Here is a 15,550-nt window from a genome sequence, read left to right as displayed (position 1 = left end):
ACATAGTTTACAATAAGAGTTTCTTATCAAAGCCAGCTTAAAGGTGGGGTAGGTCATTTTGGAGAAACCAGCTCGAGTGCGCTAGAATTTGAAAATACACAGCCGGAGAAAATCTGCCACTTCCTTACAGAGCCCCTCCTCCAACACACAGGAACGCACACATGACCAATGAGGGCACGAGATCAGTGTGTGCACAGATGGAAGGCTGACTGGCAGGTAGGCCATCCAGTTACTTTAGCCGGCTCAGATGATTGGTCGTGCTTTTTACAGTACTATGGCTTCCACAGATGAACTTTTTTTATGTATTTGTTGTCAAAGCATTTAAGATATTCATTGCTATCAGGATGTTAAGAGCATTCCATGGAATATAACAATAAGTGTATCTCGAGCCGGTTTCTCAAACCTACCTACCCCACCTTTAAGTGAACTAAGAAACCTGTCCATTTGTTGAATGCTGTATTATCTACTGTCTATCAGAACCAGAATAGCTGTATTGGTCCCAACAGACTACAATGTGTCAGCTTCAATAAGGAGAAGGCCTGTTGACATTCCTATGAGAGTCTAAATACAGCAGGAACTGTTCCACAAGTATGGAAGCCCCACAACACACAAACCTGCCAATCCCGAGGCCCAGTTCAAACAAAGCACGCAGTGTTGCAGCCAATGAGGACTGACTTCCAGAAGCAGGTTGTGGAATGTGGAAAGGTCAATGATAAAAGAGTGCTATGAAGATCACACAGGCTAGCGTACACACATTTCAGCACACTCAGACAGACCTTTGCCTGCAACAAACTTATCGTGTATTTTACCAAAATATCAAGTTTTGAAGAGAAAAGTTTACTGCTGGGAGTTTGTGAACAACATGCAAGTTCAAGGATTCTTGGCTTATGAATTAAAAAACACAATTTATGTTTATAAAGAAAAAGAGTTTTAGCACAGCAAGCTGAAAAGAAAGCCAGACTACATCTCATTTACCCCCAAGACAAAACATCGCAATATCAAACAGTTTGACCATTTCTTTATCTAAGGGTAAACTACAATTACTCTGAATGAAATACAATACTTGATATATAAATGTAGATTCCTCCACTTAATTGTATCCAACTACTCTGAATATAACGTGTTGCCCTATAAAGACAAGGCTCTTTTAGACAATGTTAGTGTCATGTCCAACATCAGACAAAGTGTCAAATACATGACTCAGTGTAGCACCATCATTACATGTTTATGGCATGTTGACAATGAGGTGATGTTGTTGTGAAGAGGTCAAACATCACATCAATCTCCCCAGTCATTAGTGAGGCCAGTCATCCCTCCATCAGCTGCTCTGAAATGTCTGCAAGGCAGTGCTGGCAAACAGCACATTAGTGAATGTCTTTCAGACTAAAATCACAGAGGAGAAATTGTGATCGGAACCATCAGATGCTCGTAAATAACAGTAACTCTGAAAATATGTGCAGGCAAAGCGCTCGTAAACAAACTTCTTCCACAGCTTCCACTGTGTTGTTCATGAGCAACACAGTGTAGGGCTGGTGAGGTGACAACAAGAATACCAAGTTCTATTTCGTATATGGCTTCGCCCTCTAAGGCTATCGCTATTGGGTTATCCCTCTGCGCCCCCGCGCAGCACTGAAACACTTGTAGTCCACGCCCACCCGCTAGGTGGGCCCCACCATCGGGCTTCCTTCCGGTATAAATAGGAAGGAGGCCCGGCAATCTGCTCCCTCTTTTCTTCAGCAAACCAGCACAGTTACTGAAGCACAGCCTGCCTGGGGTCAGAGCACGCATACGCGGCTCTAAACCAGCAGGTAGCATGCACACACTGCGCTCGTCTCCCCTCGGGCGACAGGAAGCGGAGAGCGGACGCTCTTGCTGCTGTGGCCGAGGAGGACGATTGGCCCGTCCAGGCTTACGAGCCCGCGGACGGAGCCTCGTGTTCCTGGGGCTGAGTGCCGGGCAGGAGTCCGAGGAAAAAGGCAACTCCTGCCCCGTCTCCCTCCACGGTTCGGTTCTCCCCTCCCTCCTCTCCCCCGGACGGGGGAGACAGAGTCGGAGCAGGGTGCCAGCTTGGTGGCCGAACATGCTTTCCCCCTCTCCGTCACCACAGCGTGGCGGCGAATAACATCGCGCGGCTCTCCAACTCGGTGGGGACACTGGTAGAGCGGTCCACCACCGAGGCAGAGGAAATCAGCAAGGCGGCCAGCACGTCGCTCATTCTGTGCGCGTCCGTCGCTGTCTCCCAGGTGAGGATTTCCGCGTGGGTGACACAGATCCAGCGCCACCTTGGGCTGAAGTATAGGCGTCTGTTACGGAGACGGCCAGAAAAGTGCTACTGGACGCTCCAATCAGCCCGGACGGGCTGCTCGGACCCCAGTTCCACGCCATGGTGGAGTCCATGAAGACGGCTGCGGAACAGGCGGACGGCATTCGCCAGCATGTACAGCTGGCTCCAGCCGGCTGAGCTGCCACAGCGGCATCAACGCCCGCAGCAGCTGCGGCGTCTACACCGGCCACAGGAGGCCGCAAGCGGAGAGACGCCCACAGAAACCGCCTCGGCGTCAGACTCGCCCTTCTGCGGCTGCAGGGGCTCCGTCCCACGTCTCCACTCCCCCGCCACCCCAGAGACAGGGTCTCCCGGCGGCGAGTCAAAGGGGAGTGAGGCTCCCCCGCTCCTGGTCTGCTCCGCGAGAGCCTCCGAGGAAGCAGAGCCGGTAATTAAGCCGGCTGCCACTAATCTGTTGATTAAGTAGACAGCAGGGCTCCCTGCAGAAGCATGCTGGTTTTAACCTATCGGTTAATAACCTGCAGAGCTCGCGGCATTCCTCTGTCCGAGATACGCCTCCTACACACGGTCATAATAACCCATGAGCGCCGTTTTAACGCCTCATGTGGACAGCACTGCACACACCTCCACTCATCCCCTGAGCGTGTATACGCCTCAGGATGACAGCCGGAGTGAAACGCAGCGTGTGGAGGCTTCCTCGCAGCCCTTTCGCGGCTGCCACTAATCTGTTGATTAAGTAGACAGCAGGGATCGCTGCAGAAGCCTGCCGGTTTTAACCTCGGTTAATAACCTGCAGAGCTCGCGGCATTCCTCTGTCCGAGGTACGCCTCCTACACACGGACGCCTCATGTGGGCAGCACTGCACACACCTCCATTCATCCCCCGAGCGTGTACGCGCCTCATGATGAGAGTCGGAGTGAGACGCAGCGTGTGGAGGCCCCGCGCAGCCCGTTCGGTCCCAGCCCACCTGGGGTTGCCTCACGCCCTGTGTAAACCAGCTGCCTATAACCTTTCGGTTAATAGCCAGCAGGGCCCGTTGCTAAAGCCTGGTTTTAACCTGTCGGTTAATACATTTCAGAGCGCGCTAATTAAGCCGGCTGCCACTAATCTGTTGATTAATAGACAGCAGGGCTCGCTGCAGAAGCCTGCCGGTTTTAACCTATCGGTTAATAACCTGCAGAGCTCGCGGCATTCCTCTGTCCGAGATACACCTCCTACACACGGGCATAACCCATGAGCGCAGTTTTAACGCCTCATGTGGACAGCACTGCACACACCTCCCCTGAGCGTGTACACGCCTCATGATGACAGCCGGAGTGAAACGCAGCGTGTGTAGGCTTCCTCGCTGCCCTTTCGCCTCACGGGCCAACACATCCTCACTCCCAGATCGGCCTATGTTGACGTTATGTCAAGTCCCCTGTCGGCTTTTTCCAACGCAAGGGGGGGGGGCCTTAGCGTCCATTTTCAACGCAAGGGGGGGGGCCCTTAGCGTCCATTTTCAGCTTTCCGGGATGTCCATATGCTTCTATGGACGCTCATGGAAGCACGGCGTTCGTTTGTGTCGACTGCCCTTAAAGGCAATGTGAGCGTCCATTCTCATTGGATAACGGAGAATTGTACACCCGGAAGTAAGTATTCCCCTTACTGTCGATTGATTTTACAGTGATATCTGCACTACTCATCGACTAAAAAACACCAGAGTATCCTTGTTAATTACACAACATTGATTGGTTTAAATTGTGTGCAATGCTTTTGTATTTTTCCCCTTCGATTCGGAGAAACAAATGTTTTTTCGGAGTAAAGGATGGCAGAAGACACTACACTACCCAGAATCCCCAGCTATCGTTTGGACTACACCATGTGCTCTGTTTGACAAACCCCGTGATAGTCCTCAAGCTCTGTGATTGGAGAGTGTGCTCCGAGGGTTACGCCGAGCCTCGAACAGCACTTGAAATGGGATGGAACCACGCAGACTGTCCAAAACTGGATTTGAACGGGTCCACCGCGTCCCCCCTCCCCCACCCCGTCCCTAGAACTACACATGCTGGCTATTCTGTTTCGCAACATGTTCTCTATCTATGGCACGTCTCTACTGGGAGTTGTAGTTTTAAAAGACGTTTTCGTATTTCCCATAAGAAGTTGCCAGTATTAAACTGTGTACATCCCTGGAGGTTTAGGGGATAGGAAACACTCAAATGTAAAACATATAATTAATAAATGGGTGAAAATTGCTTGTGCCCATAATGGGCAGCATTAATATATATATACACACATGCCAGCTAAGGTCAGAAGAGCTTTATTTAACAGCTGGTCTTATGTTTGTGACCCCTGTTGTTAATTGATAACATTACATTAATTGATAAGCCTGAAACATGCACTTGTTAAGGTTCAGAGGCACATTTTGCAAATATGGCAGTAGCCATCGATCAGCTTAAGATAAGATATACTTTATTGATCTCAAGTTGGAACATTTGCGTTACATCAGCATGTGTAACAGTTAAATATGCAGTGGTGTTTATTTGTAAATCATTTAGTATAATCACACAAATTATGTGTTTTATATTTAACAATTCTGTGTTCTTTATTTATTGATTGTTCAATACCTGACAAGGTCGGAGATGAAATATCTACATACATCTTATAAGAGTATAATACATTATGTATAATATCAGTTAAAATAAGTACTTCAACATAGTTAACATTGCTGGAGGTATGCACAAATATTGATAGATGTCTTGTAATGCACTATTGAGGAACCTGCGACCCAAGTTTTTCATTCATTGCATAACTACACCATAGTTGTGTAGGCCTATATATGTCAATAAACCTTAGAACATCTTGAAATCGATGTGCAAAATAGTCATTATATACAGTCTTTAATGAACTATTAGTAGAGAATAACGAGTAATTAATATACTTGATAGGGATCCTATTAATATCTAATAATACAAATAATGAAATTCAATAACATGCTTTAACCACTAGGTGTCCCTTTATATCAGCTGTGCACCTTTATGGTGTAAATACAGCCTATCTACCAATTGGATCAAATATAAAAGTCAGCCGAATTAGTGTTGTTACTGCAAGGAGACGTATTGTGTGAAAAGAAATGTAAGATGTTGTTTAATGGCTGATATATTTATGATCCACGTCACGTTTTCAGTTCCTCATGTTTGTCTAGAAGTCTTCTCATCAGGGCTCTATAAATACAGAACTACGGCAGATATGTAATATTTAATGCAGCCGAACCGTGTATTACAATGCCGTTATGTGATGACTTCCAAAGAGAAAAGCAAGCACACTCGGAATAAAGTATTATTGTATTTTTTATCAATGTTTTCGGTCTGTTTCCGGTATTTGTTAATGACGATGTGCTGTGAGATGTGAGACTGGAATTGCACAGGGGAAAATAACGTAGGCTATCTTTAGATGCGGATTTTGTTAAACTAATATGTTTGCGCTGTGGACCAACACTATACATTGACGGGGAAGGGGGTAGCAATAAAGATAACACCATTAAACAGTTACACAACAGAAATAATATCGATAGCAGCGTCCCTAGCAACCACCTTGGTAACAATGAAAACGTTATGGACGCAATTTCCTGAAGTAATCTTCGTAATAACTAGCAAACTAAAGATCATGTACATCCACTGCACACATAATCTGAAATAACAACTCATATTTCTCGCATCAAATGACATCGAAACGCATTTTAATGGCCAAACTAACTTTAAAGTAGGCATTTTCCATCGAGAATAAAACGAAGTTCGGCCATGTTTTTTTTTTCTGCAGGGAGAAATTTGAAGATCACGTGACGTCAAACAGAGCACATGGTGTAGTCCAAACGATAGCTGGGGATTCTGGGTAGTGTAGTGTCTTCTGCCATCCTTTACTCCGAAAAAACATTCGTTTCTCCGAATCGAAGGGGAAAAATACAAAAGCATTGCACACAATTTAAACCAATCAATGTTGTGTAATTAACAAGGATAATCTGGTGTTTTTTTAGTCGATGAGTAGTGCAGATATCACTGTAAAATCAATCGACAGTAAGGGGAATACTTACTTCCGGGTGTACAATTCTCCGTTATCCAATGAGAATGGACGCTCACATTGCCTTTAAGGGCAGCCGACACAAACGAATGCCGTGCTTCCATGAGCGTCCATAGAAGCATATGGACATCCCGGAAAGCTGAAAATGGACGCTAAGGGCCCCCCCCCTTGCGTTGAAAATGGACGCTAAGGCCCCCCCCCCCTTGCGTTGGAAAAAGCCGACAGGGGACTTGACATAACGTCAATATAGGCCGACCTGGGAGTGAGGATGTGTTGCACGGGCAGTGGCGGCGAGGGCAATGGCGTGGCTCGTCACCAGGACGACCATTACGGCACATCACAGAGAAGCCAGAACGGGGGAAAGAGCAGTATTCCAGGCTGAGTGCCCCCAGCGGCAGCGCCCGCAGCGCCACGCCGTCAGGGCTCGCTGCAGAATTCTGCTGGTTTTAACCTATCGGTTAATAAACTGCAGAGCTCGCTAATTAAGCCGGCTGCCACTAATCTGTTGATTATAGGCAGCAGGGTTCGCTGCAGAGGCCTGGTGGTTATGACTTTTTGGTTATTAAACCACAGACCTCGCGGCATTCCTCTGTCCGAGATACGCCACACACGGTCACAATAAGCCCATGAGCGCCGTGGTAACGCCTCATGTGGATGTCACTGCACACACCTCCACTCATCCTCTGAGCGTGTACGCGTCTCATGATGAGAGTCAGAGTGAAATGCAGCGTGTGGAGGCCTCCTCACAGCCCTTTCGCTCTAGGCCCACCTTGGCTTGCCTCACGGGCAGCGGCGGCGAGGGCTACTTCCACGTACCCATCATCCCGAAACACAGAAAATTCCTGCGGTTTCTCATTTCAGGGAATATCAGACCAGACAATCGTCTGCCGTTCGGATATTTCCTGGCTCCTCCCATTTTTGTGTAGAGAAGGCTGGAGCCGCTACACAAGAGGAGGGATGAGAGGGTGGTTTCCTCTGGACGACCTGCTATTTGCTGGCTCGCTCCAGGGAGGAAGTCGCTTTACAGACGGTACATCTTGTATCGCATCTGTCAAAGCCTGGGTTTCAGAATAAATTGGAAGAAGAGCTGTCCTCTTCCCTCTCAGACAAACGGTTATCTGGAGTGGAATTAAACTCAGCCAGCAGAGCGCGGCTCTCGCGGCAGCGAGTGGAGAAACTGACAGCTCTCCTCCGGCATGTCACAACCCACACAGCCCTCTCCGTGACGCAGCTGCTCAGCGTTGGCGTCAGCTGGTCACGTGGTGATCCCCCTGGGTCTCTTCCAAAAGGGGGACACTCCAGAGGTGGTTCATTCGCTGCAGAAGCCTGCTGTTTTTAACCTATTGGTTTATAAACTGCAAAGCTCGCGGCATTCCTCTGTCCCAGATATGCCTCCTACACACGGTCATAATAAATCCACGAGCACCGTTATAACGCCTCGTGTGGACAGCATGCACACACCTCTCATCCTCTGGGCGTGTACGCGCCTCATGATGAGAGACGGAGTGAAATGCAGCGTGTGGAAACTCCCTCGCAGCGGCGGCGATGGCGTGGCACGTCACCATGACGACCATTACGGCACATCACAGAGAAGCCTCTCACCCCAGCAGTTCCATGGGATACAAGAAACACCGTCTTCTTGCCTAAGGTCATCACAACTCTTTTAGGTCAAGAGTGATCACCCTGGCTGGCTTATTCCCCCCTCCTCACAGGTCGGAGGAAGAAGCCACGTCTCATCTCCTCTGTCCTGTGCGCGCGCTGTCCTGCTATGTGGCGCGCACGGCGGCCTGGCGCCGTTCTCAGCGCCTGTTTGTGCACTATAGAGAGCGCTCGATCGGGCAACCTCTGTCTGCACAACGGCTGTCACACTGGCTGTGTGAGGCTGTGTCACAGGCATATGTCTCCTCTGGGGTGGAGCCCCCGGAGAACATCAATGCGCACTCCACCAGAGGAATTTCCTCCTCCACAGCGTTGCACGGAGGAATGTCAGTGGAAGATATTTGCACTGCTGCATCTTGGTCTTCCCCCTGTTCATTTATTCAATTTTATTTGAGGGAGGTCTCCCATTCCTCTCTGACGCACCCTGTACTGGGTGTCCTGTCGGAGTGAGTGACGTCAGGGATCCAGCGGTGCGCCTCTCTCCTGCCTCTCGGCACGCGGAGAGCTGCCCTTTTTCCCCTCGTATGAGAGGGACGTTCCTTTTTCCTCTGACACACTTTGTACGGAGTGCCTGGTCAGAGTGAGTGACGTCAGGGATCCAGCTGTGCGCTCTCCTACCTGTCTGACATGCAGAGAGCTGCTGTTCCCCCTCTATGATCGCTGGGCAAGGTGGGACCTTCGTCTCTACTCTCTCACAGCGGCCGGTATGTATTGTTCCCAGCCTTCACCCCGTCGGGAAGATAGGCATGTTTTGCTATGTTCCAGGGACGGTGATGCGCCATTACGCATGGCACAACAGGCAGGGGGTGTTATTGAGCGGGTGTGTCTGTGCTTCTAGTGCCGGGCGGACCCAGTGGGGCGCAGACTACATCATGCTTCGCCCTTAACCCAATAGCGATAGCCTTAGAGGGCGAAGCCATATACGAAATAGAACTGAGGTTACCTACTGCAATCCAGCTTCTATGAGTAAATGGCGCAGACCTCTAAGTGCGGGGCCCCACTGGCTCTACGAATAGCTGAAGAAAAGTTATTTTGTATGAGATGGGCCTCCTTCCTATTTATACCGGAAGGAAGCCCGAGGGTGGGGCCCACCTAGCGGGTGGGCGTAGACTACAAGTGTTTCAGTGCTGTGCGGAGGCGCAGGGGGATAACCCAATAGCGATAGCCTTAGAGGGCGAAGCCATTTACTCATAGAAGCTGGGGTTACAGTAGGTAACCTCAGTTTGGAGATTTACATGCAAAAAAAAAACTCCTCTTTGGTATTGGTCCTTTCTGCAATAACTTTTCAAAAAAATAACAAAAATGCAAAATGGGTCAGTTTGTAAAGTGAAGGGGGGAGAATGTCCAGGACCACACCCTTCTTTAAACTCAGCCTTCATTATAATCTCAACAACACATCTGTCAAATGTAAGTACTGTATCTTTCACTGTTGAAACATTATTTTTCGTGACACAATCTGAACACAAATGTGGTAGTTTCAGCTGCAGTAGGTGTCTCCTGAGCACATTCTGGGGTGATGACACACACACACACAGATTCACAAGCTGAAACAAAACCAGTGTGCTGTCTGGCTTGTAATAACATGTCTTAATAAAGTGTTACTAATCTTAAAGATTGGTTAAATGCACTGGATAGCAGGACCCTGAGAAAGAACGCACTTATTAACAGACAGAGCACTGCAACAAAGGTGTGTGCGTGTGCGTGTGCGTGTGCGTGTGCGTGTGCGTGTTAAACGTCTACATCATTGGGATCATGCAGGCCCAAGCTTGATTTTTCAGGCAAGATTAAAACAACTGTACTTGCAAACACAAGAACAAAACTCCTCGCTGGGTTGCGGTGTACAAAGCAAAAGACACACAGACAGGAACAGAACAGAGTTGAACCTAGACAGAAAACTATTAGATATTAAAAACAAATAATAATGGAAGCAAGTTAGGGCTATTCATTAATCTCACAATTATTATTATTTGGTCGTTAAAATATCAGAAAATTGTGCCAGATGCCGTCACAATTCTATAGTGCGTCTTATCTCCGACCAACATTCCATAACTGAAAAATATTCAGCAAACAGTCCTTTTAAGCGAAAATCCGGCTTCGTAGTACAGGTGTTACAAACTAGCCTATGTATCAACTCTGTCTGTTATAGTTGTGATGATAAGCATATATTTTATAACAGTGTTTATGCCTCTGTTCGGAGCACCTCGAGGGGTTTGTTGATGTTGGCTGCTGCATTCATTCCTCATAGGAGACTTTTGTAAGGCAATAAGCCTGGCCCATTCTCCCTGTTACAGGGAGGAATCATAATGTGGGCTCCGATATGACCCACCCAGAGTTTATTTAATCCGTTACCACTCAGCTTAGCTTGATTCTCTGTCTCCAGACATTAGTAAGTCAACAAGCAACTGTTGTTTCTTTAAACAGGATACCTTAATGTGCATGGTTTGAAAAACGTTTGTGTCATAAACAAAGATTAAAAAAAGTACACAGAACGTGCACAGAAGAACCGAAAGAAAACAGAGAATGGATGTTCTCAACCACATACAAACTCTGTTTCTGATATTAGGTGGAGTTGGGTTTGTTTGCTGGCTTTTCTCTGGAGATCTTGTTGTTCGGCTGATGGCCATTTGATGAATCTGGCCCAATGTTGGCTCTGAACCTCGACTCCCCCTTTCACAAACACCCACACCTACTTACACATAGAAAGAAAAATATCCACTGCTCTCTGTTCCTTTTTTCTTCCCACCTTCTTTATCAAGCAATCGTTTTTTCTGTGAACCCTGATGCCAGGAGAAAGACGGGGATTTGAATGTTTTGATGTTTACTTATCTACTACACCAGGGGTTTTCAAAGTGTGGGAAGGTGAGCCTCCCCTCAGAGAACATAAGAACAGCCGCGCCCCCCCCTCCCAATTATTATTGCTATTATTATTATTATTGTTGTTGCTATAATGCAGGGGTATTATTATCCAGTGGAAAGTCCTTACCTACTGGCCTAGTTCAATCAAAGTGGTTACTTTTTTTTGGCTGGGCAGTGTAGTTTTATACACCGTCTTATTTGACTTTCTCAGGACTGTTTTTTGGGGGCAGACCCCCTCAAAGAAAAAATAAATGTTTTACACACGTAAGGTCATCATTTTAACAGTTTGTTATTCTCATCGAGTCATCCGTGAGCAGAGCATCAAGTTGGCATGCCTATAACAGCTGAATGTGGCGATTACTATCTTGTTCAGCAAAACGCCTCACAAACTTATTAAGATCAACAGCTGTAGTGCGTTTTGATTCAATGCTGAGTACAGTCAAACTTGACAGGCTTCTCTGTCATTGTAGACCGCAAATACCTCATTCCTTCCGTCTACTTGGGGGGTCCGAATGCGCCGTCCCGTTCAAATGAAATCGCCGCCAATCCCATTTCCTCGCTCACGCCAGGGCCGGGGTTACAAGACTTGCGTCTTGTGCTGCATTCACTTGCACTCGGACATTAGGGATTTTCTCTCATAAATGTCCGATGAGCCACAACTTTTATTTCAAAACAAAGATGCCAACTGGGGTGGCAGCTGGGGTGGCAAGGCTATTTTTAGGGTGGTAGCTGCCACCCATGCCACCCCGGTAGATCCGCCCCTGCTTGACCGGTACTTGCTTTTGATCAAAGTCATTGCGGAAAACCCGCACTCACACAGGTAGGTGGAGGTGAAGGGAATGAACACTTTTACAGCCTTTTTGGCGAGGTGGGGGAACTCGGTCTCCACAGACAGCCAAAAGTGTGCAAGTGACGTTTTCGGCATAAAGTTAGCTGAAGTTAACTAGCTAGATTTAACTGTTTCTCGTTTTTATTTTTGTCCCCGCTGCGCTTCCCCTGAAGCTCTCTGGTGCCCCCCAGGGGAGGTGCGCCTCACACTTTGAAATTCGCTGTGCTACACCATAAAATCAACCAGCAAGGACACATGGAGGAGAGAACAATTCCTCAAATGTGCAGGGTGAAGACCCTGGCTCTTTAATGATCAATACTATGATGATCATTCACAGCCTAATGCCAAAGAAACATCAAGCAGCAGCAATAGTGCTGCAGTAATGTCATTTTTCTGTGTTTCAGGCTAAATACATTATTTCCAACAAAAATCCAAATGTCACAGCTTTCCATAGACAATGAATGGCAGAACTTTCTATGTCGATGTGAAAGTTGTTTGGAGTTCATTGAAGACACCTAAACAGCAGCTGTGTTTGTCTCTCTCTCCCTGAGAGACCTTCAGGTCACCTTATGACAACATCTGTCCTGCCATCAGTCCCCCTGCAGGACACGTCTTTCAACAGGTGTCAGTAGCTCCTGCTAGTCTCTGTCTTCATGACTCAACTCTATACTGTGATCCACCATAAACACCACTCCTTCCAATCTGAATACCAAGTATGTAACCCTCAAAATGTGCAACAGTAAGAACCTTGAAACAGATTCCAGGTGTTGCCTTACAGTTGTGTTCCCTTACAACGCACCATTTCATCATCAAATATGTGGCGCGTTCACACCGGAGTACTTTTCCCGTTTAGTTCCGTTAGTACCTCTTATGTTGCATTCACACCAAAAAGAGTACTTAGTCCCGGGAACTTTTACCGCCATTTTTAGTGCCTGCTAGAGAGGTGGTACCAAAAAAGTACCAAAAAATAACCAATTTCTATTGGCTGGGCGAATTTTACGCCATTCTTTTTTGTCCCTAATTTCTTTATTTTGATGACACGCTGAAGTGTTATGAGAAAGAAAGACTTCATTCTTGTCTGTTCTGAAGCCACAAGGGTACAACAGACACACTTACTGTTACTACTGTAAACAGCAGCTAGGGGGTTCAGAAAGTAAAGCCTCCTGTCATAAAGGATATAAGGGAGAATATTGTTTTAGCTTTGTGAACACTTTCAGCTAATTTCACTGGACTGGATTCAAAGATTTAACAACATGAACTACAACAAGACAACCAATTCCATCCCTGCATAGCCTTGTTGCCCAAATGTCCAGCCATCACTTTGGTTGTACCATACTTCTAGACCAAAGGGACCACAAAAACATTTCTGATATTAAGGTCTTTACGTAATGAGTTGTAATGTTAAGTTACCTTAGCAATACATAACTTTTTAAAGCTGTAATCATACAGATGCTGAGCTACCAGTGCACATTTGGTCATTAGACCTGTAGTTCCCTGTGATTTTTAAACCTGACACCCAGTTCCTTCCAGACACAGTTGTCCTGGTTGAATAACTTGCAGAGCATGATGTAGAGAAGGGGTTGATTTTGATAAGAGTCAGCGCTCACTGCTGGGTGTATATGAGAGGGAAGAATGACCCCTCCATACAGCTCTGGTATCCCAGGAATGTGTGGTGTGCCCAACACTGATCACAAAACCTTGCTAGCTTACCAACAGCATACAAAATCCCATGCCACTCACTCATGCACACTAGATATGAATAGCAGCACACATGCATATCCACATGCTGGGAGAAAAGGAAGAGGAGGGACATTAAAGACCAAAGAACAGTGTCCTGTATTTAATAAAAAGGGAGCTCAAAGAAGACCCTCAGACAGACAATATCCTCCTTGAGCCTTGCCAGACACACACACACACACACACACACACACACACACACACACACACACACACACACACACACACACACACACACACACACACACACACACACACACACACACACACACACACACACACACACACACACACACACACACACACACACACACACACACACACACACACACACACACACACACACACACACACACACACACACACACACACACACACACACACACACACACACACACACACACACACACACACACACACACACACACACACACACACACACACACACACACACACACACACACACACACACACACACACACACACACACACACACACACACTTTTAAGAGTAATACTCCTTACTTAACGTACCGTTAGAAGGGTGAAGTAGCATGAATATAGTACTTGAGTTCATGTATTTAATTACATCCCGTCACTATCATTAACAGATATCATTAACAGTGCAGCCAATAAGAAACAGACAAGAAAATCCAATGTTACCACAACCAGCTTTTCTCCTGGATTTGCTATTAAGCCGTCCTGCGAGCTTAAAGAGTCTTAGCACAAAATAACACAGAGCCATAACGTAAAGTTAGCTTGCTTATGTCACAACGACTGCGGCTTTAAATTGTTGCAAACTTTAACTAGTGACTAGTTGCCTAGTACCGTAGCCACACATAGAAAACGCCAAGCTTTACATCCCAGTAAGATATTCAAATAGCACACACACACAGAGAGACCACACCGAATGAGGTTTCTGTGGTCTCCCTAGACCCAGACTTAAAAGCAGCTAACATTAGCCACAGTTAGCAACTAAACGGGGATCAGAGACGCGCCACAAGCTAGCGCACAACAAACTACAAGTATTAGAACCAAATGTGCTTACTCACCCCGAAACTCACAGGAAAACTTATTTCTGCTGCCACCGCAATGTGGAAATAAACTTTCCTCTATTTAAAAGAGCAGACGCGGGCTAACTTTGGGCAAACTGACTAACATTAGCTGAAGTCTCACTTTCCCGACGCCATGTTGAACAGTGAGAAATACATCCGGGAAACTGCAGCAAAGCACCATGGCAACCGAGTCAGCAACGGGTCGCTAGGGAGACGAGTAGAATTAGCATAATGGATTAGCAATATTGTGTTAATACCAGTCTATGGTTAATACATGAGAGGCACACACTTAGCTAGCTAACATTCTCTGAATGTAGTCTACATTTGTGTACTTATCTTATGTATGTAGTGGTGAAAATAAGTTATCTGATGCTTTACTTGAGTAAAAGTAGCAATACTGTAATGATAATGATATTCTGTTAGAAGTAAACACTATGAACGCATACGCATCACAAAACACCTGAAATACCACCTTAGTTTATTTAAAGTAGATAATCATTAGGCCTATGCAGAAGAATAGCATGTTTTGTTAAAACAAATGTTTATTTTACTGAATATTTGATTGTTATTTTCTTATGAATAATAATATGATTATTTATTATTATTACTATTATAATATAATGATTAATGCATTCATGTAGCTTACATTACTTAACGTTGCAGCTGGCTGTGATCAAAGAGGGGGAGCTCATGCCTGTGAATTTCTTCCAGTTGTATCTATAATAATGCACCATACATATATATATTTGGGTTGTTTAACCTATGTTTTGTTATATTAATCTGAATTTGTAAAGAAACTACTGTTTCTATAAATATGTATTTATTTGTATTCTATTGTGCAACTGCAAAACCTAATTTCCTCCTGGGATTAATTAAGTATTTTTGATTGATTGAAAGCCCTACTTCTTCTAAATAAGAACATTAACATTTTTAACATTTCAAAACTAAAATAATGATAACATCATTTTGTAATTCTCTATTGTCACAGTTTACCTTGCAAATTAGATTGTGCAGGCAAATGTGCATCAAAAGAAATAACTGATTTATAAATGGAAAAGTGTGCATTGCAAATTTTAAA

General features: G+C 45.8%; 1 protein-coding gene across 1 annotated transcript in view; it reads right to left on the bottom strand.

The window, feature by feature from the left end:
* The window catches only part of pak4 (p21 protein (Cdc42/Rac)-activated kinase 4), a 47,205-nt gene extending 32,579 nt beyond the window's left edge, over positions 1-14,626 (bottom strand). The window contains 1 exon segment of the mRNA XM_034231866.1: positions 14,470-14,626. The gene's annotated coding sequence lies outside the window, so the exon portion shown is untranslated.
* Positions 14,627-15,550: the final 924 nt, after the last annotated feature.

This window comes from Gymnodraco acuticeps, unplaced genomic scaffold (assembly GCF_902827175.1).
Source record: "Gymnodraco acuticeps unplaced genomic scaffold, fGymAcu1.1, whole genome shotgun sequence".
NCBI lineage: Eukaryota > Metazoa > Chordata > Actinopteri > Perciformes > Bathydraconidae > Gymnodraco > Gymnodraco acuticeps.
This window is presented reverse-complemented; position numbering and strand designations above follow the sequence as displayed.